The 26,674-nt window shown below is 41.2% G+C and overlaps 1 protein-coding gene across 3 annotated transcripts in view; it reads right to left on the minus strand.

Annotated features, from left to right (window-relative positions):
• Positions 1 to 26,674, minus strand: part of NOS1 (nitric oxide synthase 1) — a 1,315,983-nt gene that overhangs the window by 1,066,971 nt on the left and 222,338 nt on the right. For all 3 annotated transcript variants that reach the window (XM_085636289.1, XM_085636287.1, XM_085636290.1), the window contains exon 2: positions 19,815 to 19,957. The gene's annotated coding sequence lies outside the window, so the exon portion shown is untranslated. The remainder of the gene's footprint in view (positions 1 to 19,814; positions 19,958 to 26,674) is intronic.

Consider the following 26,674-nt stretch of genomic DNA (forward strand, 5'->3'; position numbering starts at 1 on the left):
GGGCCTTCTCATCCTGCTGACAGAGGCCTCCGTATGGAAATCGCCTTTATGAAATGCAGATCTTTTTAATAAAAGCATTTGAATAATGTATAACTCTTTTATTAAAAACCGAAAATTAAGATGCTGCTCTCCTTTCACGGACCAGGCTGCAGCTTGGCCCCGAGACTGTCCAGCGGTCTCCCAGGGAGCTCTGAAAGCCCCGTTCACGTTCAGTCTGAGTGCTCGGATGCCCTGTGGCCACTGGGTAGACGTGGCAGACAGTTTCCCATTGTTTGCTCTCCATCCTCCGGACTCTCATAAGTCCTCAGGTCACTGCGGACACACACAGTGGTCTCGGCTGCTTCCCCTCTCAGCTCTCTGCTATGAGCTGCTACAGATATTTGGCACCACGCTCTCATCATTGGAACACCCTGTGGCCCTCTGCCCCCTGGCACTTGTTAATGGATAGCTTGCTCTAATCCAACCTCAGGACATGGTCTTTGAGCACCGAGATGATGTCCCCTCATCCCATTCTATCCCCAGGGCACTCTGCTGCTCTTAGCTCACTAAGGATGGACAAAGACCCGTTTTACCCTAGGCACTGTCACCAGCGCACTCATTTCTATTATAACTCACTCCAAAACGATGCAGACTCACGCCTACTAAATATTCACCACATTTGACACAGAAATGTCTCTCCTAATTGCAGTTTCTCCAAAGAGACTATGAATTGGATTGGTGAACATGTAAACTACCCGCTCTTGAAAAGGAGTTTGAGGAAAGAAATTCGTCTACTGTATAAGGGCACTGGACCCCAGGGCCCTTGAACCAGCAACTTTCACAGAAAGTAAATCCACTCACTCAATTCTCCCAAGTGCCGGAAGGGGATTCAACCTGTGCACAAAATCCTTCACATCACACACCTAATGCCTGTACCACTGTTGCATTGCTGCAACACTTCTTACTCACACTTTAAATGTTTCTACTACGGTAAACAGCTCTTGTAGTAAGTTACACATGCATTGATAAAGTCAATAGGACAACTGTCCTTTGTAGAGTGAAAAATGGCCAGGGTCATGGTGGGCATTAGCTCTCAACCAGACACATTTGTAAGAGCTGTGCTAATGAAATGCTGGTCTAACTCTAATGTTTGAGTAAAATGCATTGGCCTGGCTGGAAGAACAATTAGCAAGAAAGTGGCCTTTTTCTATGTAAAATATATGACTTCTATGAGGTTTCATCCTAAATGGGAACAGCTTGAGCTCTACTAATAAAAGGCAGGCCGGAACTGCCCAGTTAACGCCCAAGGGCCTTTCATGTAGAGGCACATGGGCTCGAGGTGCAAGCAGCATGCTAGGGACCAGTGATACCAAGTTACCTCATCCATGCTTGCTGCTATTACTGGTAACTGGTGGTTCATAAAGTTCTTTAACTACTGGGCTGTAGGAGTCAGCACTTGAGGTTTCAGGAGTCCACTGTTGAGACAGAAAGAGGACTGAGAGAAGGAGATGCATAGGTAAGAGAGAGGAAGGAAGGGAAAGCTAGAGTTGCGGTTCCCTCTGCTTGATACACTTTCCTATTTTGCTTTTGTTCTTGGCATTTTCTGCTCATCCTGAAATCTTTTCTGAATTTCACAAATTGTAGGGAATGTTGGTGGAGAAGGCAAACGCAGGATTGAGGAGTGGGCGTGGCAGTCTGATATGTGGTCATTATGTACTTTGGTGCCTGCAGCACTTTCTCGGCTGTGGCACTTGGCTTTCTATGGAAGACTGGATCTTATGGGAAACAGCCTTTACAACACAGCTCAAACCATGCTGTCTCTTTACAACGCGATCCTAACCATGAATGTGTCTTTACAATGCATTACTTTACCACATAATTAATAACAACAACTTGCCCTAGGGCGAGCATTGGACTGATTTTGGACTTTAAGTCCAACACTTTCCCTACTGTTGCACAGACTGGAGTTGAAATAGTAAATTATACTATTCCAAAGTGCCCTGCACTATCCGCGAAGCAAGTCGTTGTAATAACTTGCGTGGTAAAGGAATGCATCGTACAGAAGCATTTATGGTTCAGACAGCATTATAAAGGCAAGTGTGGTAAATGCATATGTGGTTCAAACATACAACCGGATCTATAGGACCGGAAAAGAGCATGGTAGAGTACTATTGCATCGAATTAACAGATCCAGAACAAGCTGCAGTGACAACAGTTGGGCGCAGACTGAATTGTTTCCTGTACCAAGATGGTATATCCTATTCACAGGCAGGGCCGGCTTTAGCGCTGGTGGTGCCCTGTGCGACAATGTTTGTTGGCGCCTGCCACGTGTGCTCCCCACAGACTCCCTCACTACTACCCTTTAAAAGTGCCCCCTCAAGTCTCTGTAAGTACCCTCTCTCTCTCTCAGATGTATTCAATAGTGCCACCTATACCAGTGTAGGGTGTCAGAGCGCTTTACATCACAAACACTACTCAGGGACAATCAATCGTAGGTGTCTAAATCAGTGGATAGGAAATGTTACATCAGACAGAGCTTTTGAAGGTGTACGAGTTGCACGTCATCCATACTGGTAGGCATTATAGTTTAAGAGTGCTTGGTCCGGGGAAGCACAAACTCGGAATGTAAAACTTAACACCATGGTTGGGGTTACATTTAATAATAAGGATTATTTTTCTCACCCAAATGAACCCTTTTTGAAACATTAGAGTAATGAATGACGGAGGAGAACATAATGCTCTAATCTATACCTTGCAGCCTGCATGCAGCTCTTTGATGACAGTTATTAGCTCGCTGTTTCATGTTAGGATTTTAACAACTACACTGCGAGTAACAAAAGGATCTCTCTGACAAAAGCACGGACTGATTTAGACTTTATGCACTTTGTTATCTGAATGGTACACATTCTTTGTAGCAGGCACGTTAACCGTCTGTGCTACCATAAAACAAAGTAAAACTTCCTCTTGATAAAATATCCTTCTCTCTCCAGGAAGATCATTAATCACCGAATTATCTTGACATTTTTATTTTTGTATGAAAATTGCAGAGGCCAGCAATGCAGCCGGTGTTTTTAAAACAATAAAATACTTCCAAACATGGCGCCCTCTGGAAGAGTCAGCACCCGGTGCGGTGGCACTGGTCGCACCGCCCTAGAGCCGGCCCTGTTCATAGGAGAAACACTTACCCCCATGATAAGGAATGACACCAAGGAGAACTGTTGCTTTGAATAGTTGTACCAATACAGTGACCTCTTCTGTTACACACATTGGGATTGCCCCAAACAGCAAAATCTTGCTTTCACTTCCAGAGCCCAGGGGAAGTGTCCATGCTTATCAGTGTATAAGAGACAAGTAATTGCTTCTCAATGCTTCTGGGTGATCATCCCTGTCCTGATCATCCCTTGCTTATAGTTCATTCCCTTGTTTTCTCATTCTTTTAAAGTTCTTTTTTTGTTTCTTAATAGTTTGCCTTGGTGACAGTCAGAGTTTTGAAGCAGGTTATGACTTTCCCTCTTAAGTTCTTTGCCTTGCAGTCCACTCTAACTACTTGCCTAATGCGGATTGCACAAATTTTTGCCACCCTTTCAATGAATTAATCGACATGTCTTGGGTTCTACCCACAGACCTACAATGTGATAATGCAGTATTAATCAAAGAAGGAACAAAGAAAGCTGGTGGTGGGGTGGGGGGGGATTGGAGCGAACTTGAGTAGAAAGAGTGAGAAGCAGGAGAAAGAGGAAGATTTAGGAAGAAACTCAAAGAGAAAGCTATGATGAATCGCAAAATGAAGTTTGTCCCTCCCCCCCGAGCACTTCCTCCTCTATTTGTCAAAGGGAGTTAGGGTTATCATACCTTGAGGACACTCTAAGGATGCGTCCAATGATTTTATGGTGTAGGGTGTGGAACAATGAGGCTCTGAACAGTGATAATTGAGGATTGCTTGTCATTGCCCTGAATAGTAGAGATTCCCTGGTTGAGGGGAATTGGGAACATGGCCGTGGCCTTGGGTGGGCTAGATTTGTTTGAAGATCCATCTACATCCCTAATCTTAGTGGGTAAAAAGACGATCAGGGCTAAGTGTTGCACCAATTGGTAAGATAAGAGTTGGGGAAACCCAAATGATTCCTCCTCTGTTATTTCCTATATGCAGCTTAATCCACCCAGGGGCATCCAGCCATTTCTGTTATTAGATGCACAGCACTATCAGCACTTTATACTACTTAAGTTAAAGCTTAATTTATTTCATAGGTTAGCCACTTTCTCTGTGCAGTGACTGGGAAAATGATCCTCTACCTTGTCCATGCGATCAGAAATCAGAACAGAGTACTTTACACAACTTTTTTTTGTACTCATTATTCTAATTGTAGAACCCACACCATCAAGCCCCTCTTGATGAAACATTCCCTGCATCATTGCACAGAAGCACTGCACTTTTTCAATCCTTGGCCTCAGATGAAATTGTGTTGACTGTATATACTTTTTTGAGGCTGGCTATTAAGGCTAGAAAATTGCTTGGGTAGGTTCCCAAGCTGAATGCCATTTTAGGGCATTTTTGCACTTTTATTTTTTAATCCTAGTTTCTGCACCATCAAGCCCCTTCCAATTAAACATTCCCTGCACCACTGCACAGAAGCACTGCACTTTTTGCAATTCCTACGCTTAGATGAAACTGTACTGTTTCGGTATATAAATATTTTGAGGCTAGTGATCAAGGCTAGAAAATTGCTTAGGTAGGCTCCCAAATTGAATGCCATTCTAGGTTGTGCACTTTGTGATCCTGTCCTAAAGAATTTTCAAATATGCTGGCGGGGTTAAACTGTTTTTATTCTTTGCCAGCTTTAAATTTACTGTGGGTCTTATTTTGCCCGGTTGATTGTCATGTTATCAAGGATGCCAAAGTGAAATGTAGTGGTTTCATCATGTTTTTATTATTAAATTGTGATTCACATTATATGTATGCATTACATTTTTATGGTTCATATTTATTATGACTGAATAAAGTTCATTGAATTGAATATAAAAAGGGAGTGGTTATAACACTCCAGGGAGAAAAACAGACTAAAATGGCGAGATTGAGAACTATAATCATGGCCGCTGGAGTTGTGACAATAGGCCAAATGCTATGAGTAACTGTCTGCTAATGCAACACACCACATATTCAACAGTTTTTTGTAGTGACTTTAATTTGTTTGAGCTAGATTTTTTTTTGTTAAAATCTGTAAATTACAGAGCAAATGGTGGATAATATGGTAAGTACGGTAAATGCATAATTATCCAGAAAATACCACAGCAGCATAATCCCATAACATAGATGACACCAAGTAGAATTTATTAAGAAGGAAGAGGCAACAAAGACAGCGAGAATACCCGTAAGAATTAACTTAAAGTGGAATTTCATAGACAACAGCTGTCAGGCCGCTGGAGAAGCCAAGGGTTGATCGCTCATGGAGACGAACGCCTCTTTGCAGCTCCATGAGTAAGTTTGATGACCCTGTGAGCAGTGTAAGGAACTGGCTTTGGATGGCAGAGTGAAGACCTTGCAGTGGCAGGTAGGGAGGGAAGAAGTTACTGATGAGCAAAACGACAGCTTGAACTGAAGAACATTGCACGCAGCGGTCACTGAGGGCAGTGTGAGAAGATTTTGCAACGGTGGGCACATGAAAAGGCCTGCACAGGTGAGAAGTGTGAGAAATATGCTCTAGTGGGCAGTAAGGAGAACTGGCACTATGGGGGATGGTGTGAAGTACTAGCCCCTCTGAGCAGCAACGGTCCCTGGTGGACAGTAAGCTGATCTGGCACCTATGGGCAGCAGGAAAAGCCGGCATCGCTGTAGTGTGAGTAGGCACTGGTCAGCAATGAAAACAGCAGATACTGGTGAGTAGTGTGGGATGTAAGCACTGGTAGGAAGTGTAGGAAGCAGACATTGGAGCAGTGTGACAAGTGGTCACTCATATGCACTTTGTAACGGGCAGTGGTGAGGTGTTTTCTGGGCTGGCATAGGTGAGCAGTGTGAGGACCTGGCACTGCTGGGTAATGTGAAGACGTAACACTGGGTTGAAGTTTTAAATAAGGCCTTGGTCGATAGTGTGGTGAACTCACAAGTCAGCAGTTAACAACAATCTAAAGATGTCAGAGGGATGTACGACATTATAACGCATGCTTTTACCCTGCATGCAGTTACAACGCAAATCTTTACCCTGACTTTGTCGGGGTGCGCTGGATGTTGGAATAGTATAATTTACTATTCCAACTCCAGTGTGTGCAACTGTAGGGAAAGTGTTGGAGTTAAATCCAACACCTTTTACCCCCCTGCAACAAGCCATTTGCGTTGTAACGGCATGTGGGGTAAAAGCATGCTTTGTAACGCATGCATTGTAACAGCTGTTTCCCATGTCAATGTGAGGAGCTGGTATTGGTAGGCTGTGTGAGGAGGTGGCCCTTGTGGGCAATGATGAGCTGGCATTGGTTGGCAGTGTGAGTTCACACTGGTGTGAAGGACTTCATGCACTTTCAAGCCCAGTCCATTCATGTACTCCAAATGTATCCTTAATAGTCACACAGATGTCTCTCCTAGTTAAAAATATCAACATTCTGTGATAGAGACAGATCAAGAAGATGCCATGGCTTGCCTCTATTATCATTTGAGGGGGCTTAAAGTTGTCTGTTGAGTGTCTTTGAAAGCTTTCAGTTGCAATTTTGCCACGGTTAATTAAAAACTTGTATATATGCAACTCTAACCACTAGTATCTGTAGTAGACGTGTGTACTTAGTACCATTCTTTTGTGAATATAGAGTTTTTCTGGTTGTATCTTTTATATAATCCATGTACTCTGAAGTCCTTGTGTAATGTAACCCGTCCTTTTGTAAAGCGCTCTGACACCTTTGGGTAAAGTTTGCGCTATATAAAATCACATTAAATAAATAAATAAATAAATAAATAAATAAACAAAGGCAGTTCTGCTCTTCTGCTTTTTTGTCTGTTCTACATTCATTTTCACAAATTTTGTTTGCTTCCACTCTTTTAGATGTTTTAGGAAAAGGATAGTAATATGCAACTCTTATATCTGAACGAGCATTTACAGTACAAGATTGTCAGAAAATGCTTTTCATTTTGTGTTAAACATTAATTACATAAAACCGGATCAGTGCAGTATTCTAACAGTTACATGGGCAATGCTCCATGACGCACAGCAATAAAAGTGTTCCTTTGTACATGTAGGATTTGTGATGGTTCTCATTCCTGCCCGCTTTTCTTGAAATATTTCAACAGTTTAAACATACTGACACTAAAGAACCATTAAGACAAAACGAGGCATTCCTACTGAACCTTAAAAAAATATAACACCTATTAGACTTGCTTTCAAGCATCTTGAAAAACTGGTGGGATATTAAGGGCTTTCTTAAAAAAGGGGCACAGTAAGTAGATATTCTTATTGCAATCAATACAAATCCATTATATAAATAGAAAAAAAATGGACTTGCCATATATTATCTGAAATTTAGAATTAGTCACCACCGATACATACACAAAGTACACAATATGCAACTGTTAAAAAACAGTACACTTTAAAATCACGACCCTCTCTATGATGTTTAAATCACAAATTTTCTGTTAAAACTAACAAACAGATCAAAAATGGATCAAACGTGCACATTTATTATTTTCACCGCCTAAAAGGAGTGTAGAAAAATAACTTCTCTTTACCCGCTCCTGCATCTCGAAGATCTCTAACAGTTAACAATGATAGCCACTCAATAGAGTACAATGTTCGTGTATCTGGGCTTTTAAAAGTTATTGCGTCATCATGCACAGGATAACCCCCTCTAAACTCCGCTGCCCGGAAGGGTAGAACATTACTCAATGTAAAGCACTTTATAAATAAATATGCCTGGACCCCTCTAAACCCGAGCTGAAAGCAATGATATCTGGGAACATCTCTCACCCAAAATATATAGCCTGTATTGAGCATCTTTCATCAAAAGACGGCATCTCCCCAGCTGTGCTAATACAACTTACATACTGGAATCTACATTAGCAAAAAAGTACCAAATACAAGCTTCAGTACGATCTCTCAGCAAACACTGGCCAACTTTAGTTTGCATGCCTACGGTCGGTCTTTCGAGGGGGCAAGCTTGAAGATTATTTATCTATCTATCTATCTATCTATCTATCTATCTATCTATCTATCTATCTATCTAACTACTGGCGGTCGCCAGTAGGTAGATATAGTTAGGACCTATTTTCCATAGGAAATCCGCAACATTCTATATGGAATAACGTTGGCGCCAATTGACGAATCTTCGCGAAATTTTCGAAACTGTTGGCCAGCTCCGGTCCGCTCCTATCCTGAAAATTTCACAGTGATTCGTCAAGCGGGGGCAGAGGAAAAAAAGGGGGGTCCCAAAACGTGTTTTCCCCATGCATTTTCCCATAGGACCTGTTGACACAGCTACAGCCTGAACTGCTGAACGGAATTACACAAAATTTGGCAAAGAGGTAGTCCTCAGTTCAGACTCGTGCCTTTTGCTTAAATGGTGTAAATCCGTTCAGTAGTTCCTGAGAAAATTAGAGTTAAAAAGATAGATATATCTATGGCCTCGGAGGATCCGCGCGCCCTCCCCGCACCCTCCCGAGCACGAGCTGAATGTTAATTGGCTGCCAACACTCTGAATCAGGAAGTGTTGGCAGCCATCTTGTGCCTCGGTAGAACCGAGGCACAAGAAAACCCCCCAAAAAAGACGCAAAACGCGACAAGGGGGAAGGGTAGAAACACCCTGACCCCCTAGGCCTGGTCAAGGGGTCCCACAATGTCCCCCAAGGCCCCCAAATTATTATCATTTATTTTTATTAAATCGCGGGATGCGCTTAGGATCAGAGCATCCCGTTGCCGGAAAAAAAAAACGAAGCGCGGACTCCCGCGCTTTGTTTTTATTTAGCCCCCGGGGGGGGGCAAGTCCCAGGGGCAATATGTATATAATAATGTGGGGCCCAAAGGGGCCCCCCAACCCCGGGGACCGCCACCCCCCGGGGCTTTATGTCAATGTATGCAGGGGGGCTCTTGGCCCCCCCCACAGCCCGGGGGACCGCCACCCCCTGAGGCTTGTTTTAAAGAAAAAAAAAAAACCTTGTGTGGGGGGGGGGGGCGGCTCGAACCCTCCCCCCCACACCCCGGGGACCACCACCTTCCCGGGGCACTAATTATTTAACATAGGGGGTCCGTTACCCCCAAGCCCTGGGGACCACCACCCCATGGGGCTTTAAATTAAGTGGGGGGGGGGGGGGTCGCGCGACCTCCCCCTGGAGACAATGATGGCCCTGGGGACCGCCACCCCCCCCCCAGGACTGGCTCCTGAAGTGTCCCTGGGTGCCCACCCCCGGGACACTGCTGTTTGCTATGGCAGGGCGGGAGCCTCGCAGCTCCCACCCTGCCATTGCAAACTGCTTTGCTTCATTGAAGCGAGAGCAGGGAAACCGGCTTTTGCTTCAATGAAGCAAAGCAGATTGCTTTTCCACATGAGGAGCAGCATGTTCGCTGCTTCCCATGTGGAAAAGCAATGCCGGCTCCCACAGGAGGCGGGGAGCCGGCTGGGACCATGGGGGGGATTGGACCCCCCCCATGGTCCCCAACGAGGTGGCCAGGCCCCGGGCGATGGGGTCCCCGGGGCCAAAAGGGGCCACAGGAGGGGGGCAAGGTAGCCCCCCTTCAAAAAACATTTTTTTTTTTAAAAAGGGCCATGCCCCGGGGGATGGGGTCCCCAGGGCCAATAAATTAGAAAAAGAAGGGGGGCTGCACAGACCCCCTTCTAAAAAAAAGAAAAAAAGGGATCGGACCGGAGGCCATGCCCCCTCCTAGCACCACTCTGCAAATGCGCCCCCTGACGCGTTTGCAGAGGGGGATCTAATTCCCCTTGAATACTGGGGGTCCCTGGGGGCCAACTAGCCCACCAGGAACCTCCAGTAAGCGCCACGGAGCTGCGTTGCAGAGAGGTGTAACAAGGGGCGTGGCATCATTACACCTCTCTGCACCTCTCTGCAACCCAGGGGGCGTATACTCCCATTGCATGCTGGTCTTAGGCGTTCATTTGTTTCTTTAAATCCCGACTGGGTGCCGACACATTCTCCTTAATTAAAATTTAGAATACCACAGTGGGATACTGCATACAATTTTAATTGAGGAGAATGTGTCGGCACCCAGTCAGGATTTAAAGAACCAAATGAACGCCTAAGACCAGCATGCAATGAGAGTATACGCCTACATAGGCGGGGCATAAAAACCAATCGCGAGTGTGATGTAAGTGACTGCTGCTTTATCTCTTGACAGGCCAAGCCAGTGATAAAGGGCGAGGGAATGCCCAAAACGGGTATGGAATTCTTGGAACAATTGTCAACTAGAACAAGCGATGTTGATGCCCTGCAATAAAAAAGGAATACAACACGACCGTATGTGGTACCTTCAGTGTTGGGAGCACGTTCATATGGATATATATATATATACACACATATATATACACACACACACACACACATACATGTATGCTCCAATAGTTTTAAGTTCAAATCCTGATAAGGAGCATTCGTTTCTCCAAGGTGTGCAAATTGTGTACTACTAAATAGTTTAAACAGCAACATGTGCCATTTATAGTTCATAGAGATGGCAGAACTGTGGTATGAAGCACTATATGAAACATTTTTATTATTCAATGCGCGTAGACTTTAAGAGCTACAGCACGAGATTGATACTTGTGATGTACACCCATGTATAACACTTTGCACAAAGAGTTACACTCAATAAAATCAAGTTTTCAGTTCCCATCCCATTTTAAATTACTGCAAAACAGAGCAAAATAAAATATTTTTGTTTTACTGTGAAGGTCCCTTCAGACAGCAGTACAAGATAAGTTGCATGAAAACGAGATGGTCTAGCAGAAATCCTTGCAGTGCTTATGGCTAAGTTTTCATCCACCACCCCAACCTGTGATGTAGGGTAACCACAAAGTAATCATGCTGCTTAATGACTTACTGTCATTAAAAAACACATTTTTACATTGCCCACCCCATAAATTTGGTCTTGGTCCAGGCCTAAAACTATGACTTTTTAGATTCCTAGGTACAAAACTTTACTAATAAAGGCATTCATGGATCGCTGAAGGCCAATTGGTCTCCAATCAATTACAACCAGGTAGGTCGCATAAGCAAAAAGTGATAACGGTTCTCAACCTAATGTTGCATGGAAACACTTAATAAGCTTAAGATGCTCGAACAAATTAAAAATATACAAATTAAATAAGGTGGGCGCAAGGATTCACCCTTGCTTTAGGTCATTAACAGTATTTATTTTCATCAGAAAACATCATTTCTTCCCAAGCTGTGCACGCACCCATGCCTCATCATGCATACTTTTAATTAGATGGAGTGAGGGACCAATGCGTTTTGCAGAAACATTTTACTGCAGTAATTTTCTATCCATTTTATCAAATGCTGGTCTGTAGTCCACAAAGCAACACTACAATTTCGAAGTTTTCTTGCCTTGGTGGTCAGCATACTTAAACCCATCACATTGTCACAAGTATCATTTTCTAGTTCCAGCACATCTCTGCGTCTTTAAAAGAATATCAGGGCTTCACATTGAATTTTTTTTAAATAAGTCAATAACCCGTACTTTCCCAACAGATTGTCTTCAGTGTAATACATGAAGTAGTAGTACTAAACATCATAACTTAACCCTTCATTCTGCAAACAGGCACCATGATGCTATTAAGTCATAAATCTGGATTATGCTTGAGGTGGGCGAAATTTATTTCACCTGAGAATTATGTGTATTACCAACTATAGTTAGGAGTTTATCTATGTGATGTATCTCGTGATTACAAAGGTAACACAATAGCACCCCAATTTATTCATTCTACAGTTTCAATAACCTTCCTCAAGCAGATCCTGTGACCTTCACATACATCCAGTATCACAATTCCTGCAAGTCTTCTGCTCCAGCCGAAGCAAAATTCCATGAAAAAAAACAATTTAAGAATAACACAAACTACATAAAAAACATTAACTGAAATTTAAGACATTATGTTTGCGTAAAAAAAAAAAAAAATCCATGGGCCTAGATTAAACTTCTTTGTAGACCTAATTACGCACAAGTAGTAGTGCCTATTTCCAAAAGGACTGATTTACTTTTAGCAAAACCGCTGTGATAACATTCAATTGGTCCGGAGCATTAGATTCCTTTTTCCCATTATTAGTTCCATCAGGCATAGGTGAAATTCCTCATTCAGAACTTGGATCCACGGTTGCTTAATCCATACAATACCTCAATCACAATTTCTTATCAGCTTTACAGATGACATAATCAAGTCTTTATATGAAGTTAGTATACTCTTTTGTCAGCATAGCCCAGAATTGCCTCTCTCTGCTTTAGATGACTGTTTAAAAAACATCAAGGACGACTTTTTTCTTGATATACTTTTATTGGCTTGCTGAATGCAATTCTTGTATTTCACAAGCCACTCAGCTGGACTTTATTCACTCTTTCCAGTGCCATTTCTTTATTAAATACCACAATGCTTCTTGACAGTTGTTGTCTCTAACACATGCACACTCGTGTACATTTACCAATGGGTAACTCTCTACTCTTTTGTGGTTCACCATTTGTGAGTGGAGATGTATACATAGAATACATAGATGGAGACTTGCAAGTCTGTATTCTCTTAAATGAGCGTATGAAGCCTCCTAGAATGGTATTTTGGTATGTAAAACCTTCAGCCACTACAAGCAACTTTGAGACTGTAATTTATGTTTTGCCTAGTTTGCAAGGGAGACGGAGATCCACATATGGAAAAGTATAAACATGAAATTATATAAAAATTCAATTAGGATTACCAATTTGTTTTATTAAAAATTGAACGGAAATATTTTAATGTATAATATACATTTAAATTAGCATAAAATATTAACCTGTAAATGATAAAATTAAATTTTACAGTACTTTAATTCTGAATAAAAAGTGTAATATACTACAGTCATTTTAGTATATTACATTTATATATGTATATCTTTTTTTAATCAAACTAAAAAAAAAAATCCCCCTCACTGACTTGAATTGTATTCCTTCTTTTGCAAAATTGATTAACAGCTAAATTTCAAATTAATTTAAAAATGTCTAAAGAAGTTGAAAGGTTAAACAATTTAATTTTAAAAGTAAGTTTATCAAATATAAAATATAATTCTATATCATTTTTCTAATAATTTAAAATGGCATATATCTATATCTCACACTCTACCCAAAGAAGGTACACATAAATAATGTATAATCATAACGAGGCATTTTGTATGATTCGGCAACCGATGGAAACTCTACTTTTCACTCATTTTTCACTTTAGGGACTCCCTTATGACCACTAGTATTCAACACCTGGTTTTTCAGGTTCAAATCTTTACAGTTAAATAAATCAAAACTGTCTAAAGCACATTCATATAGATGCCAGGTACATAAACCTACTATGTTAAATGGGTGTAAATAAAAACCCCTACTCATGGATCCTGAAGTCACATACTATAGCTCACAATATTCATTGAGACCAGACTGGGGAGAACAGCACGCAAGGAACTTAATTAAGAATCCAGCTTGCCGCTAAACTCCACATTCCCAAACCACGTACTCTTTAAAATAGGAAAACCCTAATTCACCCCTAATCATCAGCTACTTTGTCAGAAGAGGCTTCCTTTTCACCCGATACAATTTTCCAGTTTATATCCTTTACAGCCTTTGTATTTACAGCGATGTATATCTTCCTACCATTATCTAGAAAGAATGCACAAAATGCCTCTCTCGAGGATCTGAATTTCCCATTTAGTTAGTAACAGACTAGAAGTTTACTAAACCCTTATTCCTCATTCCATCTTTTAGCCTTATCGCGCAAGGTCGAAGGCACAGGACGCACTTTTCATTTACATGGTCTACCTTAACTGCCCTGTTAACATATGTATTTAAAATGTATAGCCTGATGTCCTTATGACGTGTATATAAAGGCGTGCCGCATAAAGATAAAAAAAAAAGCCCTCTAGTATGTAGTTTTTTTTTTTTTCTCAAACCGTGGAAAATACATCTGACACGAGTGCGTAGACAGAACTGCAGTGATTGGGTTGATGCCCATTTTCATGAAACAATTACCATTCAACTGCACTTAATCAGAAAGTACAGGATAACTAATACTCGTGAGCTTTATATCTATGGTTCTTTTTCCATTTGCAGAAAGCCAGATGAATTAATATCACCTGCATGCTAGAAATGGAAGTTTGTCAAAGGTTACCTTTAGTCAGATAATCACACATCCTTCTGCGCAAAGAGTCATCTGTTATATGTCCCTCTGTACCAAAATGGTAAGTAAGCATTGGCACAGTCAAAAGTTATGACTTACACTAAAAGTTCCTTTAACGGCACTGGTGAGTTTAGGCAAGCAATACCTCTACATATATCCACCCCTGCAATGATCTTCGCACTCCTGCATTCTACATCATCCACGACTGACTCATTCTTGTATTCACTCAGTCAAGACTCAAAGCACCCATACTCAATAAGAATATGCAAAACAATTTAAAATACTAAATTAAAATATTAAAAGTAGAAAAAAAGGAAATATGCTGCTGCCCAAAGAAGTTGGGTATATGCTCGCAATAGTGAAAAAGTAAAAAATTAAACAGCTGTGGTGAGTGGTCTTGGAAAGACATTTGTGCATATTTTAACTCTGTTCCTATGCAGCTACCAGTTTTAGAAGCAATTCATGTGCTAACTTGGAATGGTAAAGGAATGATTCACTACGTGCAGTATAGTTTCAAGATAGTTACAGAGGAGCTGTCACACTAGATGGCCATCTTGATATGGTATTTTGGGCAACATGTTCCTTCTAAACTTGGTGACCATCAAGGGGAAAAAACGATGATACAGTACGGAGATACCACTCCAAGACTGCTTTCTGGTTTAGAAGCTTTGGCTATACATGATATTATGCCTATGGCAGTGGCCCACTAGATAGGACTGGTGAGCCGCCAGGCATGCCAAAATTGTAATATAGAAAGTAAAGAAATAAAAGGATACATACAGAAGGATATAAAATGGGAAACTGGAGGACAGGCCACCAGCCCTGGAGCACGCTTATTTTCAGGTATATGTGTGCACATAATCAGTCAAAATGCCATCACTTCAATACAATTGAATACATGGCTGAAGGGTGGCCCTTTACTCTATATGGTTATTCCAAATGATGCTCGTACAAACCAATGGACAAAGAGGGCAGAACCAAAGTCTTTTAACTTATATACTTGTGTCTTTATTTATATTTTCTTCTCGTTACAAGTGTGTAGGAGATAGCCAGAACGGAGAGGGAAGATCTTAAAAAATATATTGCTACACACAGATCTTCTATTCTACAAGGTAATAGTGTAAAGTTGGTGAAGAGCTCGAATAGATGTGAAAGCTACAATTGTTCCCACTGGATCTACATTGCAAGTGGATCATTACACTATGTAGTCAAAAGATTGAACAGAAGACAATTAACTTGTGGCTGCAGCCACAGTCCCTCTTTCGATACTCTTTCTTAGAGCTCTTTTTTCTGGTGATCACACAAGGCCCAGCAAAGCTGTGCTGCGAAGCTAGAGATAAAGGCCCTTAGGCCAGAGGTCTTATGGCTTTTAAGTTGAGGCTATGGGGTTACATGCATAAATAGCGGGGCTGTAGATTTGATACTAAAGGAGTTTGTCACTATTGAATTAGTATTATCTTCGTCCCTTGTTGCAATTATAAGACACAGGGTTCATTCATGTTTTTTTTTTAATTTCTCTTTATTGGCATACCCCATTTGTTCACATATATTTACAATTCCAGTTACATTCTTTTTACAAGCTCCCTTGTATCATTATGTTGCAGTTTATAACTTACATTCTGAAGGGCATTATTTCGGGAAGCACAGCAAAGTTACTTAAACAGAATTCTGCTAAATCCACACTCCCCCCCCCCCCCTTCTAGAAGTAGAACTTTTACTTGCACTGAACACATGCATGCCACAACTGTACCACACTCGTTACAACTTACAATTGACATTCTCGATACACTTCTTACCGTAATCAAACTTCCTGAGAGCTCTCAAACAGGGGAGGGTGAGTGGGGGGATATTACCTCTCTATGCTCGTCATGCACACAATCTAAAACCAGTTGCCAGATTGCAAGGAAATTATCTCTCTCTTCTGAAATGTGAGCAGATAATCTTTCAACCACCACTGTATTCCAAATTCCCCAGCATCCAGTGACAGGTCGGACCGTTTTATGGTTTCCATTGCCTGGCCAGCATCAATTTGCCTACTTCTAATAGTGGGAAAATCACATTTTCAATGGCCTTCCACTTTGGAGAGTGAAAATCCCAAATCATAAAAGCAGGGTCTGAGGCTATAGGTTAAGCCTCTATTTTCATGATAGCTGCAAGAAACATTTTCCAATATGATGCAGATTTTAGACAGAAGCACCTCTTCACCTCCCCTCCAAAATCTGTCCTTTATCCCTGGGAGCATATTGTAGCGCTTATCTGGTGTCTAACAAAATCGCGGCAAGTGCTCAGTGCACCCCCAAGGGACTTAGTTAACATGTTCCTAGGCCCTTTTGGTGCAAACTCCTCCCTCAGTCTCAATTTAATAATCTCCATACAAATGTGTACTATTCCTGCTTCAATACTGCTGATTGGTGAGACTTATGAAGTGCCAATCTAACATGGCAAAATGAATTAGCCATTTTAGCAAACTGAGATTCTGATTGGACGCTCTAGCTTGTTTCAAGAGTTGGAACCCTGTGCTTGCTCTTCTACTGCTACAGCTGCCCTATTAGAGGTCTTGCTTTTAAATCAGTTGTGGGGTGGGGATTGATGTATGGTAAAACCAAACACAATTTCACTTGACGCGCTTGACCGTGACTTATTAGCACTTAAACATTTTCTTGGCTGCCCCTCTCTACAAACAAGCGCCTTCATAAAACATCCATGAAAATGTATGAATGCACTTCTGTAACCCTGAAAAAGTTGTTTAGAAAAAATATATTATTATTCAGTGAAAACTTTTAAATATATCGACTTCAAGCCTTAGAGGAACAAGTAGAGTGTTCCACATCCTTGGAGACTTTCATGAAAAGGTACCAAAACAAGTGTCAGGAACACACATATTTTTAGAATCAATTGCATGTTATTTCTGCTTTAAAAATAGGAAAAATGTCATTCGGCGAGACATTTTCAAGGTTTAGCAATATCTCGCTGGTATCTCATAAGAGTTTATGCGAAGGGAGCGCTTGCTTAAAACAGTTCAGAGAAATGCCCACAAAACAGATTTTTGAGAAATGTCCCGAAGTCAATCTGCATATTTAAATTTTGACCAGTATTTAATCGCCTCATTAACTCCTGCACATCCATTAAAATACACACACCAAATAACTAAAGATATTTTAACAGCAACTTGAGATAAAGTAAAGATGATCCCACATAATAATAGAAGTGAGAGCCATTAGCCAAGGATTCTCAACCATTGGCTTAGCGTCTGATGAGAATCATCCCACCAGCCCTTGCATTACTGCATTTACAATCTTTTGCTTCACCACTCCGATACATTGTAGCATAGACATAGCAAGAATGAGGCTAACACGTTCAGCATCCAGTTTAATGAACCACTGAAATCAGCTCCTGAAATAATTGATCTGAGCAGCAGTCAAGGTGGTGCGGACAAAAGTTCTAAGAATACCCGCAGCAGGATCTCATGTAGGCATGCACTCGGTCACCTTGAGTGTACATGAATGCCTGAAGTACAGATCTTGCATCATCAGGTTATGGTTCATTTCACAATACTCGCATCACAGGGCTGGAGAGTGTCAGATGTACAATCCTTTAGCTACAGATTCTGCCTCATCAGATTACATTCAACTGAGTTAAAGTAAATGACAGTCATGTTGGCGGTTTCTTAATACTCAGTGACAATATATCAGTGATGAAATATGTGCAAGATATCCTGAAATGGTCAACAATATCCTATATGAATATTTGATACAAGGCCATCAAAAATTAATGAAAAATTATAATTACGAGACAGTCGTACATAAAGGTTTCTCAGATGTCACTAGCAAGAGTTAACACGGAGTGCAGCATCTACGTTTTGAACTCTTCTGTTTAATCGATACCTTAGTTTCAGACAGTGATTTACTCAAAATCCTGAACAATAAATGGAGGATTATTTGTCAGATCTAGGCATCCCATCAAAACCAGCACATTACGAGTCAAGGGATTTATTACATGAAATGCTTTGAGGATACAACAGGCTTGTGCATCGACTTTCTGCACCTCCAGGGATCTTTGGTATTATAGAAGTGACCACAGACACCTGCACGGCCCCTTCTCTACTACAGACAGTGCCAGCACACACACATTGCCAGGACTATCCTAAAGGGACATTCTGCCATTTGCATCTGTGCATGGCCCAACGAGGGAATCACTGTGCCTATGTGCTATGTTACTGACACAGGTGTAGAGGCAAGGCAGTTGTCAAGAGGCGCACTAACTGTGCACCATAAGTAAGTGGCACACAGTCAGTGCAGTCCTTGAGGTTGTCCCTCAAGAGGATGGAAAGGGGGTCACATGGATAGCCTCATGCAGTTGGGTGCAGTTGCTCACTGCATTAACCTGCACGGGGATCACTGTTCCCTCTTGAGAATGCAGGTTGGGCCCTACCTATGCCATAAAAGGAGATTGACTGATTCAATGAACCGTCTCAAGGCAGGGGCGAGTTCTCAGAATCAGTGATGGGATGCACAGTGTCTGATTGTGCCAGGCGCACCTACTTAAATGTGAGCAGCGGAGGAAATCAGGATAGTGCACTGTTACCCTCCAAATTGGCAATTTAGAACAGTTCAAAAGATGTTCAGAAGTTTTCATTGTTCAACTTTACCTCGTTGATCTTAGTTACCAAAATTTGCACTTGGGCAAAGCTGCAGATGCCTATGGTATCAGAGAAATCTGGTAAAGTATATTTAGCAAATTATCCAAACAAGATGAAGACATTCGATGTGTGATTTAGTAGATCAATTACTTAATGTTGTCTTAGAAGCTTTGCATAGCATGGAAGCACGCTTTGTATTTCCCAAGCAAGACTCCACAGAACATATTTCAAGATCTTGCATGAAGTTGTAAGGGTATCCATGATGGCATTAACTGACTGTTGATAGGTGGAAGAAAATGGGACTGTGGAAGGCCCATTCTCAGATAACAATCAGATAGTCGTTACACAAACTAAGCCCACAGAGAATTAGAACCTTATTGTGAACCACAAATCAGATACAAGACTACCAAGTGATAAAAAAACAAACTATAACAAAAAGGGGACATGTTATTTTTCATTGGCTGAATCACACTTAGAGCAATGTGTTCCACTTGTCACTAAAATATCAAATGTTCCTGGCCAGAGTTACGAATACACAAAATCTAGTGACTAATTAAATATATTATCAAAGAAAGACAGTGGACATAGGGCGTTAATGTGTTGTCCCTTCAAAAACATTCATCTATGGAAGTATTTAAGTCCCGTTTATCAATATTTCAAGTTACAGTGGTTAAATACATAACAGACTCGACATATCTTTGCGGTTAACAATTGAAATGGCTTCCATGTGGATCCAAGGCAATCGCTGCAAGGCTTTGGCTATAGCAACAACGAAGTAATAAATATAATGGCCAGCCTTTTAAGAGCAGGGCCTTGGACAAGTTTAGTCTGCAATGCTAATGGTCATGATGGACTGCACACTGCATTCATTACATACCTGGTTGAAGGTTAGAAGATGACTTTGGAAGACCAAAGGACATCAAACACTGACCCACACCTACAGGAGGCAGTCATGGAGTGGTTATCCTTAGCCATGATCCTGCAGAGACCAGTTGATTACTTATCGCAGCAGGGACTTTTCTGAAATAAGAAATGGGATTAGAATTAGGCAGCTGGCAGACGATGGCTGTCTAAAGAACATCTTCAATAAAACAAAGACAGAAGTCCCAATTAACATGCAGATGACAGGAGGCTCTTGGGTCAAGGAACTGGGAGCTAGCAAGTGGGCAATGGTCAAGGCAAACAAAATATAAGTGAGACTTGACGGGTAATCAGGTAAGGCCATGGTGCATTAAGGCTCATTCAAAGTGGGGCCATAATAAATTACAAGGTGAGCATTAAGATATGGGTCACCTGTCAAGCATGGTCTCTTTTAAGCCATGCATTTGAATGCCAATTTAAGATGAGAGGTGCACGTTACCTAGAAGCGCTGGCAATCACATAGCCAATCCAGTGCACAAGCAGAGTAGCAAGGCACCGGTGAGACATTTGTGCTCGAAGCACATTTCAAAGAAACCTATGTGATGAAGCAGAGACCTCATTACTCACGCTCAAAGGATCTCCTGGAAATTATGCACCTACTTTGTTGGTGACAATCGCATTTCAGATGGGCCTTGGCTACTACTAACAACTATATATGGTTGAGTCAGGCCGTAGAGCCGCCAGAATTTGCTTCCCGACTGAAAATAACAATTACCACAAGGGGCAGGAAAGGCACGATCTGATAAATTCTTCAATGATCAAGTTGGAAAGGACCAGTTCATTTAAAGCTAAGGTGATAAGCAAGGTTCAAAAAGATTAACTGAGGAAAAGCCTTTTCAAGGATGATATGTCACTGACGGACGTAATATTTAGATTCCACAGCTCAGAGGTGATGAGCAACAATTAATGACAGTGTAGCAGTGGTAGAAGTGAGGAAGCCTACCTGGTAGTCTCCCTCCCGATACTCAGTAGAGGTCATTCAGGTGATCCACTCTAATCTCACCTGTGTGGCTAAGGTGTTTACTACATCATGGAACAGAGGCTTTGCTGACCTCCATTCAGGACATGCCCAGATTGAGGCCGCGAGTAAAGACTATGAAATGTCTGAGACACCCATTCTTCAGATAGCCCGCCATATTTAGAGAAATGGGCCAAGTTGTCAGCCTTATTTTCATGGATATAGCTCCTACCGACGAGCCATTTCAGCAAAAAAAGAGTGACAGGTGGCTCGCTAGGTTTGGAAAAATGTCTTACCAGTCAAAACTTATTTTATTTTCGAACGACAAACCACCAAAGCAGGCTTTTATCCTTCAAAAATATTTTCAAAAATGCACTTGACATGCTGGGAGTTCTCACAGGTTGTGTGTGCGTTTGTTTTGTTTCTGTCCGGTAAAACCATTAAAGACATGCTGGTGCTGCACAGGAAAACAAGCATTGGTAAATGCATTAGGTTTCGCCTATGTGATTAATAATAAGCTGTTTTTGTTGTAAGCAGTAGCTTGCTGAATTGTAGAATATAAGTTACAGAAAGTCTGTTAAAGTGTTAGGACTTGTTTATTTACAAAAATATAATATATTGTGCTGTTACTGGTGGTATAGTGAGGGTAAGTAATAGCAAACTTTTTGAAAATTAAATGAGAGGGAAAGAATACAATTAATTGATGTAATAGCAATATTATGTGTTTAGAGGAGTTCTGGCAAGTTTTGGGCCTGGTGCCACTGCACCTGCTGCACCATTTAAATTCTGCCCCTAGTTGCCTGCAAGATAAATGCATTTTTCACTGTCTGTTTAGTAGTAAAATTTTGCAATATTTGGTCTTTGGAGGAGTTATGACAACTTTTGGACCTGGTGCCGCCTCACCATTCAAATCATGATCCAATATTGCCTGTAAGGTAACTGCACTTGTGACTGCCTGTTTAGTAGTAAAGTTTAGCCATAATCTGCATTAAGTTGGGTCCCTAGAGCTTTTGGCCCCAGTGCCACTGCACCTGCTACACCCTTCAAATCAAGCCCCTTTTAAATGCAAGGTAACTGCAATTGTGTCTGCATGTATAGTTGTAAAATATAGCAATATTAGGTGTTTTGAGGAAGTCATGACAAATTTTGGGCCAGTGCCACTGCACCTGTTGCACCATTCAAATCATGACCATGTTCTCTGCAAGGCAAATGCACTTGTGGTTGCCTGTTTAGGAATAAAATATACCATAGCTCTTGTATTTTAACTTTATTTTTAACGTGCAATGTTCATTACAACATTTAGAATTTGATCATAGTGACCAAATAGATTAAGTTGAAAAAAATCAATCCGATAATGCCTACAACGTGCAGAGAAAGATACTGAGGCATGAATAGGCAATGCCACAAACGTTCTAAGGCTAAAGCATCTGCTTTACACAACTAAGTAATAACAAGCAAGCATTCTAGCATACTGTTAGAAGCTTACTGCCTTTTGCGTGGGAAGAGATCTCATCTTGACAAGGAATGGGGCTCAAACAGTGTGAACAGCTTTAGTAGAAGTAACATAAATGTGTGCAGCCAGGGGAAGTTCCACACAAAAGCGAATTAACAAAGTAATTTGGCATCTGAACAAATAAGAGCCCCCTTTTAAAATATATGAAATACAAGAGATTTCACAAGCACAGCGCAAGCTGAAACCAATGGTCAGTGCATTTGCAACGGGGTAAGTGAGGAACTGACAGGCTGGCGCTCCAGAAACCAGGAACCATAAAAAGCAGTCGATGGCTACAGTCGAGAGGCCTACACTAGAGATCACAGTTTTACCTATTCCTATTTGAGCGGAAACAATGGTGGCGATAAAGCCCCTACTTCTGCCCTTGCCACTCTTTTAGATCTTTCTGCACTGCAATCAGACAGACACTTTTTTCAAGAAAGGCATTTGAAAAATGGTTAAGCCTTCCTTGAAGTCCTTCAAAGTTAGAAGTTGACTAAGAGATTCATCAGTGTAAAGACATAGTAGAATTATGGTCTGCTACAGAGAGGGCCAAGGACCCTGAACCTTTTGCTACTATGATGTTGGTAAAGAAATAATTGGTCATGAAGGATGATACCTTGTCAGGACGCATCCTCTCAAAGAAGGTAAACTCCCTCGTCACTTCTATCAGCCACAAATGTGAGAGAAACTAGAGATGTGCCGCTGGAGAGGATTCCTATACCAATCTCAGAAGTTTGAGCCCTGAGAGGACAACATCAGTTAAGCAATCTTCTGACCACCTAAAATCAAGTTAATTTTTGGAAAGGCAGCATCAAAACAGGTCTGGCATTGATGCATAGTTGCTGCTGAACACCTCTTGCATAGGTTAGCTGCGGCAGCTGCGCTAATGCCCATGTTTAACCTGTGTAGTCTTAATAGCTATCAAACAAGCCACACCAGGAATGCATGCAGAACCACCTCTGGTACAACTGCTACTCCATATTAATTATCTACAGCTTTGAAATGGTTTGGCAAAGCTGAATACGGAAAGCACCATTTGCTATGCCAAGAACAGAAATAGCCATCACCCACTCCAGCACAGAAAGTGCTCAAAGCCAAAGGGCTGTAGCCCTAAACACAGTTGTTCTTTCCAGGCCTGGAACTACGGCCTTAACAGGTAATTCGTTATCATGCTGGGGGGATCACAACCTTTTCCTCTACTTTGGACAGAAAGGTTAATTAGGAAATTAGAACTCCAAAGGTCTGTTTCATTTGATTCACATAGATGCGCCAACAAGCCAGCACAACATCTACTGAGATCCAAGTGACATCTTTTGGCAATTACGAATGTTACTTTGGCTCCCCACGGGCCAGACAGCTTAATAGCAATAAGTGAGACTGCTGGTAAGTTCCTTCAGACAAGAGAAGCTTGAACCATTCCTGTAGCTCCAGTGTCTTATAAGTTTGTTAGTTTGCCCTCACTTTAATAATTTGTCTGATATAACCTTCACAAACAGTACTTGTTTCAGCTATTCAGATTCCAGCATACATCCATTTGTTCCAGAAATGGTGGAGTTGAATATTTAGATCTACCTGCAATATTCCTGAAGTTCTTTTCAAGTTAATCCACAAATCATGCTAAGCATCGAAAGAGCAGGGCCGCACAGCAGCACCTTGGGTGCAAGCTCAATGGTCAAATTACAAAAAAAAGACTATAGCTACCTGAAACATGGATCATCATTAGAGAAATCCCTGCATTCGAAGAGGGAGCGCTGTGGCAAAGTAGAGTGGGGCACGAAGTTGTGCATTTCTGGGCTGAAACTTTGAGTACAAATCATCTAGGAGTTGAGATATGATTTGTAGGATAAATTACCGACCTTAGAACCTGCTAGAATCTAATTAATGTACTGCACTGAAAAGAAATTACGGGCAAATTACACTTCACTTCAATGTATACAAAATGCGATTATCTAAAAGTAAGTGTGTATAATGTAGACCAAACCTGTACAGTCCAGTTACAGTTTTCCAACCTGCCCCAGCCCTCTCCATCACACGCTGGTTTCTGTAATCCTGTGTTAAACAGGACCAACACACCATACTACTTTCTACAGTGTCTCATGTTTGCCATGACTCTGCTTGTGTCACCAAAGAGTAGTGCTGCTCCTTTGTAATAGCATTCCACTACTTCAGAGTATATAAATATAATAAAATAATCTGGTCTTCGGATTAGCACTGAATTAATGCCCAAACAGGCCTCCAATTCTAATGTCTTCTGCAAACCACAAGAATTTGAAGAACCAGAGCAAGTGTGGATTGAGTCATATAGACCTTTTTGCAATTAGAACAAAAAGAATACATGTATGCTTTACACCAGAAAAACTAACTGCACAACTAAAAGGCAATCCATTAATGTGTCTAACAGAAACCATTTCCAGATAAATATCACAGGCTCAAGACCAAAGATGTCCTGCTTCCACCTAAACCCTTCAGCACTGAAAATTGGGCTGAAAACGTCTCTTTCTAGAGAGACAACCATGAGAAGCTATTGATCCATGTGAAAGACATTGTAGTTTTTCAACCCTAACTTGGTAGGGTATGCCCAGACGTGGGTACCTTGCCACTGGATACAAGCTAGCCTGGCTGAAGAGGGGTGTTGCCCCAAAACCAGTCCCAGGATGCTTGTTTCTGGTCCAGGGAAAACCTGGCTTGGCAGTTCGGTTTGGACTGTTCCTACGAGGCACAGGGTCAATGCTGATTTGCATATGGTTGGGTCTGAACTGGGATGGCGAAGTGAACTAAAGAACGATGATGTATTTAATCCAGATCTGTGACTGGGGGAGAGTGTCAAAAGCTTCAGTGCTCTGTCCATCATCTCCTTAGGTTTGCTTTTTCAAATATCTTCAAAAACTTTAACAAAAATCATATTGCAATTGCTGGAGCTAAAACTGTTCTAAATTGAAAATCCAAAATTATGAAATTCTTTCAGTTATCCATTAATTTGTATATTTCAAAATGTTTCAGTTGTGCAGAAGATCAGGACAACATACATTTGACATCAACTTCGCTTCTCAATACCTCATGCATAGGAAGTATCTCATTTACTTTACAAAAAGTGTAATCTTGAAATTTGGTTACCAACCTTGTAAGCCCTTTTAGTCCATGTTCCACACAACAAGTTAATTTTTAGAGTTGTCTAGAAACAGTAGTGACTCCAGACATTTGATAGGATTAAGACAGGTAAACAGAACTGAGCCTTACATTGCTCAATAGACCTTTCTCCCAGATAAATGAGCAAGTTCTCTTATAACTTCGCCTTTCAGGTTCATTCTCTATCACTAACAAGTTGGGTTACCCTAAAGTCCAACCCGGTGTCCCAGCCATGACCTGCTAAAGACGCCCATTAGCAGTCAACATGCTTAGGATTCAGATAATTAAATGCTCCCAAAGTACAATATTTTTACTTTCAGATCAGAACCTTCAAGTCTTAATTAACGGGCGTGTCCCAATCTTGTTCTGATTGTCGTACCGCTGCTTTATTTTGATTCTAGTACTGGCTAGTTATGCATACATGGTCATATTTGGAATACTTTACATTTCACTCTATTTCTCGAACTGTGGTCAACTGCAGTTTCGACTGAGACCCATGAGAAGCAAAATTTATATACATCCTTAGTACTTGGTAATCCTTGCAAATTCAAAGCCATGGACAAGTGAAGAGCCAGTTTATGCAGGCCAAATAAACACATAGAAAGTCAATGAACACAAACAAGAAATGCACAAACCATAAAGGACAACCTCTGGCATATTGGCAAATAATCACAGTTAACTTTACATTGAACATTTAGTCAATGAGTTGGATAAAAAATAATGACCAACAAGTTAAATATTAAAACCGAGGTTTAGCGGTACTTGTACCCCGAGACTCTTCGAATATACTTCATGAGTTGGTGATCTTAACTGAGCTTTAGTTTGAATGGCGAAACATTACCCTTTTAGCATGCAAATAAATGCTACAGGTTAGAGTGGGAGGGGTCAAGAGGCGTCGGGTGTGCAGGCTATAAACCTGCACATCAGCAAAATCTGCCATCTCTCTAACTTTCACTAAATAAATCTTCCAGCTTTACAAAGCAGCCAGATAATCTATGTTAATCACAAATTAATTGCTATGTACTGTTGATCTGTATAGTGCCAATGTGTTTTACAGCCACTTCTTAGACCCGCAGTACACAAAGTGGTAGAATTTTAGAATTACTTTTCAACCCGGATTACTGGAGAGCCAGATTAAGGTATGGGAATACTATTAGGCTGTAAAAGTTTCAAGTTGCTATGCCACACCTAAATCTGGCTAATCCAAGATAATGCCCACTGACTGGGGAGTAAACAT

The sequence above is a fragment of the Triturus cristatus genome, chromosome 11 (assembly GCF_964204655.1).
Source record: "Triturus cristatus chromosome 11, aTriCri1.1, whole genome shotgun sequence".
Classification (NCBI taxonomy): Eukaryota; Metazoa; Chordata; class Amphibia; order Caudata; family Salamandridae; genus Triturus; species Triturus cristatus.